This window comes from Mobula birostris, chromosome 28 (assembly GCF_030028105.1).
Source record: "Mobula birostris isolate sMobBir1 chromosome 28, sMobBir1.hap1, whole genome shotgun sequence".
NCBI lineage: Eukaryota > Metazoa > Chordata > Chondrichthyes > Myliobatiformes > Myliobatidae > Mobula > Mobula birostris.
This window is the reverse complement of record NC_092397.1, coordinates 17,406,904-17,412,522: the sequence shown is the minus strand read 5'-3', so window position 1 is coordinate 17,412,522 and position 5,619 is coordinate 17,406,904.

Here is a 5,619-nt window from a genome sequence, read left to right as displayed (position 1 = left end):
AAGCAAGAAACCCAAAAGAACCCAATTAAAAAAAAATAAAGACCAACCTCTCCCCCACCAGTTCACAGAGAGAGGGGGAAAAAACACAAATCATGCAAGCAGTAAAAGCATTCGGAACAAAATTGAGTCCGCAGACGCAAAGCCCGTAGCAGTCCCATAGCCTCGGTTCATCACACAGCGGGGCAAATCACCGCGGAACCCCGAGCAGCCAGCGCATGCTCACAGCCCTTGGAGCAGCCCCACCCAGCAATCCCCCAATTTAATCTGAGCCGATTTACAATGGCCAGTTAACCTCCCAACTGCTATGCCTTTGGGTTAGTCAATTAATTGTCTTGAATGGTTCTCCTGCGATCACGGGACCCCGTTGGGGAATGAGGCCGCAGGCCCGTCTCCTTGTTTGGCGGGAGCTGTGCAGCCTTGGTTGCGGCGCGGACTCGGCCCCGAGCTGCGGGCTTGCCTGCTGCTGCGGTCCAGGTGAGGAGGTGCCGGAGGCGGTGCAGCGTGGAGTCCGTGCCCAGTTGGGTGGGGGGGGTGGTGCCTGCCCTCTCCCGTCGGTGTGGAGAGAGGACTGAACGTCGCGGAGGAGCGAGCAGAACTGGCCCGACCGACACCCTGACTTTGCAGTCTATCTGGGCTGGCGTTCAAATTGTCCAAGCAAGCATAATCAAAGACCCTTCTCCCTCCCCCCATGCCCATCGAGCAGAAGACAACACAAAAAAGTCTGAAAGCCTGATTTGTACAGATGATGTTCTGCTTTATTTTAGTACCTTGAAGTGCCAATGGTCTGCCCCGATGATAAATTGGTGTACTATTGTCGTGTGTGCAGACGTGCAGTGAAAACCTTGTTCACACAGATCAATTCATTACAAGGGTGTGTTGAGTCGATCCAGGGAGCTGTGCTGGCTGGGGTCGGGGCCTTGCGCTTTGACCCTTGATGAGGTCACCCAGGCCAATCAGGTCAAAGTGGAGAGGTCAGACTGAGAGTGGCCCACCAGTCCTCCAGGTTCGGGGCCAACAACCCTGACTGGTCAGACAAAACTGTTACGGAAACAGCAATGAATCCATCTGAGCGCGACAGTATTCCTGAGCCTCCACCCGGGATTTGCAGGACTGACAGGAGTAAAAACCGGAAGGGTGCAGAGAAGGTTTACGAGGATGTCGCCGGGACTTGAGAAACTGAGTTACAGAGAAAGGTTGAATAGGTTAGACTTTATGAAGACACACAGTCCTCTTTTATTGTCATTTAGTAATGCATGCATTAAGAAATGATACATTATTTCCTCTGGTGTGATATCACAAAACACAGGACAGACCAAGACTGAAAAAACTGACAAAACCACATCATTATAACATATAGTTACAAACAGTGTAACAATACCATAACTTGATGAAGAAGTCTGTGAGCACAGTAAAGTTCAAAGTCTCTCAAATGTCCCACATCTCACGCAGACGGGAGAAGGAAGAAAAACTCTCCCTGCCATGTCGACCACAGTCCGACTCTGAGTCGTCTGAAAACTTCGAGCCTCCGAATCAGCTCTCCGACACCAAGTACTGAGCGCCATCTCTGTCTGAACGATTTGACCTCCTTCTTGGTCGCCAAAAGCAGGCAAGGCCGGGGATTTTGAGGCCTACCCTCTGGAAGATTCCCGACCACACAGTAACGACAGCAGCGAACAGGCGTTTCAGAAATTTCTCCAGATGTTCCTCTGTGTTTTCACGTCCATCCTCCATCAAATCAGAATTGTCCACGGCTCCTATTTAACGGATACGATATCATTTTCACCGGAGAGCTGCGCACGCGCGGCGTGCTGCCATCTTCTCCTCCCGCCTTATTCCCTGGAGCGTAGAAGAATGAGGGGAGATTTGATAGAGGTATATAAAATTATGATGGGTATAGATAGAGTGAATGCAAGCAGGCTTTCTCCACTGAGGCAAGGGGAGAAAAAAACCAGAGGACACAGGTTAAGGGTGAGGGGGGAAAAGTTTAAAGGGAACATTGGGGGGGCTTCTTCACACAGAGAGTGGTGGGAGTATGGAATGAGCTGCCAGATGAGGTGCTAAATGCAGGTTCTTTTTTTAACATTTAAGAATAAATTGGACAGATACATGGATGGGAGGTGTATGGAGGGATGTGGTCCAGGTGCAGGTCAGTGGGACTAGGCAGAAAATGGTTCAGCACAGCCAAGAAGGGCCAAAAGGCCTGTTTCTGCGCTGTAATGTTCTATAAAACTGAGAGGAAGCTACAGGCACGATGAAGGAAGCCCTGAACACTGCCAGAGATGGAGGACCTCTATCATTGCCGGAAACGCCAGCGGCTTGGCAAGCATTAAATATGTACCTATCCTACCCTAATGCCTCTGCCTCCACCACCTTTCCTGCGCTCTTGGGCAGGACCAAGCTGTGAGAAGGCGCGCGTTTACCCTGACGATAGACTTGAGCAGCAGGACACGTAAAGGCTGTATCGGCCACGGAGAGCGATGATTCTCCGAACATCACAGATCGCGACCCACCGCAGGGCGAGCCAGCACGTACCCCAAAACTGTTCAGCGGCGTCGGGAGCAAGATGCCCCCACGGGAGACAAGACGTATCACCAGCACCACCTCCCGTCCAGGGCGTAATGTCAACATGGGAGGAGCTCATCGATGTGGCTCAGTTCCGGTCACCTCACTACAGGAAGGATGTGGAAACCATAACAAGGGTGCAGAAGAGACTTACAAGGATGTTGCCTGGATTATGAAGAGAGGTTGAGTGAACTTGGCCTTTTCTCCTTGGAGCGACGGAGGATGAGATGTGACCTGATAGAGGTGTATAAGATGATGAGAGGCATTGATCGTGTGGATAGTCAGAGTCTTTTTTCCAGGGCTGAAATGGCTAACACAAGAGGGCACAGTTTCAAGGTGCTTGGAAGTAGGTACAGAGGAGATGTCAGGGGTAAGTTTTTTACACAGAGAGTGGGGAGTGCGTGGAATGGGCTGCTGGCGACGGTGGTGAAGGTGGATACGATAGGGTCTTTTAAGGGGCTCCTGGACAGGTACATGGAGCTCAGAAAAATAGAGGCTATGGGTAACCCTAGGTAATGTCTAAGGTAGGGACATGTTCAGCACAGCTTTGTGGGCCGAAGGGCCTGTATTGTGCTGTAGGTTTTCCATGTTTCCTATGTTTTTTGTATAATATCACAAAGGTTCCCACCCACCCTGCCTGGGGACAGTCTGTCCCACTCCCAGCAGGGGAGGAGGTACACACCCTCCACGCCAGGACCACCAGACCCAAAAACATTTACTCTTCCCCCCACACCCGAGCCGTCAGGCTGATCAACCAACCACACACCCCCGCCCCACAACCACTACACACACGTCACCCAGAGTCGGTTTACGTCGATACAGTCAGTCCGTGCACAGAACAGGTACTTGTACATTGTGTTTTATCGGATTGCTTTCATATTTATATTTATTGTGTTTTTTCTACCCAAGCTCAAAGTAAATTTATTATCAAAGTAAATTGCCCACTTAAATGAAAAAGCACTTTGAAGCAAAACAAGGCAAAGCAACAACAGAGAAGAGCGTTACAGACGCAGAGGAAGTGCGCGTCGCTGGATAATAAGGACCAAGGTCGTAAAAGCAGGGATGTCATGTTGAGGCTGTATAAAGCCCTGGTGAGGCCTCACTTGGAGTATTGTGAACAGTTTTGGGCCCCGTATCTTAAACGAGGTGCTGAAACTGGAGAGGGTTCGAAGGAGGTTCACAAAAATGATTCCAGGACGGAATGGCTTGTCATATGAGGAGCGTCTGAGGGCTCTGGGCCTGTGCTCACTGGAATTCAGAAGAATGAGGGGTGACCTATTGAATGGTGAAAGGCCTTGGTAGAGAGGATATGGAGAGGATGCTTCCTATGGTGGGAGAGTCCAAGACCAGGAACACAGCCTCGGTACAGAGGGGCGTCCATTCGGAACGGAAATGAGGAGGAATTTGTTTAGCCAGAGAGTGGTGAATCTGTACAATTTGTTGCTACAGGCGGCTGTGGAGGCCAAACCTTTATGTATATTTAAGGCAGAGGTTGATAGATTCGTGATTGGTCAGAGCATGAGGGATACGGGGGAGGGAGGCAATTGGGGCTGAGAGGGGAAATTGGATCCGCCATGATGAAATAGCAGAGCAGACCCGATGGGCCAAATGGCCTAATTCTGCTCCTAGATCTTATGGTCTTATAATGAGGCAGATTCTGAGATTAAGGGTCCGCCCTATCATGCTAAGGAACTGTTTGACAGACTTATAACAGAGGGGTAGATGATATCAGACTTTTGTATCTTCTGCCCGATGGAAGGGGGGAGAGAGGGAATGTCAGAGGTAAGTGAGGTCTTTGATCTTCATCATCATTACGTGCCGAGTCGTATGACATCATCATGTTGAGCCGTGTCCTCTGACGTGGGTGATCCTGGTCCCATGACCATAATTGTTCTTGGCATTTTTTCTACAGAAGAAGTTTGCCATTGTGTCCTTCTGGGCAGTGACTTCACAAGATGGGTGACTCCCCACCCCCCCCAGACATTATCAATACTCTTCAGAGGCTGTCCGCCTGTCATCAGTGGTCGCATAACCAGGACTTGTGATCTGCACCAGCGGCTCACACGACCGTCCACCAGCTGCTCCTACGGGTTCATGTGACCTTGATTGAGGGCTGAAGTGGGAGCTACACCTTGCCCAAGGGTGATCTGCGGGCTAGCGGAGGGAAGGAGCGCCTCACACCTCCCCTGGTAGAGACGTGTCTCCACCCCGCCGCCCTACTCTGGTTGTTTTACCGAGGCCATGAGAAATTCAGTCAGATTCACGGAGAGGAGGCTGGTTTCAGTGATGAACTGTGGCCCGAGGACCAGCCTCTCTTCTGCGGAGTCTGTCTACACTTCTCGCAAACATCAACCAGCAGGAAACTTTTCACTGCACCTGGGTACCTCCATAACAAAATTGTTACGGCATTTTTGCATGGGGAATACCGCAAACCAAGAGCAACGCACACAAAATGCTGGAGGAACTCAGCAGGTCAGGCAGCACCGACGGGGATGAATAGGCAGTCGACATTTCGGGCTGAGACCCTTCATCAGGGACCGAGAAGGGGGAAGCTGCCAGGATAAATAGGTGGAGGGGGTGGGATGGAGGCTAGCTGGAAAGTGAGAGGTGGAGCCAGGCGGGTGGGGAAGGTCAAGGGCTGGAGAGGAGGGGATCCGATAGGAGAGGAGAGTAGACCAGAGGAGGGAGGGAAGGAGGAGGGGACAGGCAGGTGAGAAGATATTTTCAAAGAGAAGTATTTCATTAATCGTTACAGGAAGTTTGCATGATGGACGCTAACTTTTAGAGGTACCATTCCTTGAAGATGTTCTGGATACTACGGGTGCCCGTGATTGAGCTAAGTTTACAACTCTCTGCAGCTTGTTTCGATCCTGTGCAGTAGCTCCCCACCAAATCCACAACCACAACCCCCCCCCCGCCCCAGATAGTGATGCAGCCAGTCAGAATGCTCTCTACAAACATTTACTGCAGTTTTATGCAGATATAAACTGTATATTACAGTTCTTTTAATTCATAGTTTACTTTTCTAATTTATTACGTATTGCTCCCGCAAAGACA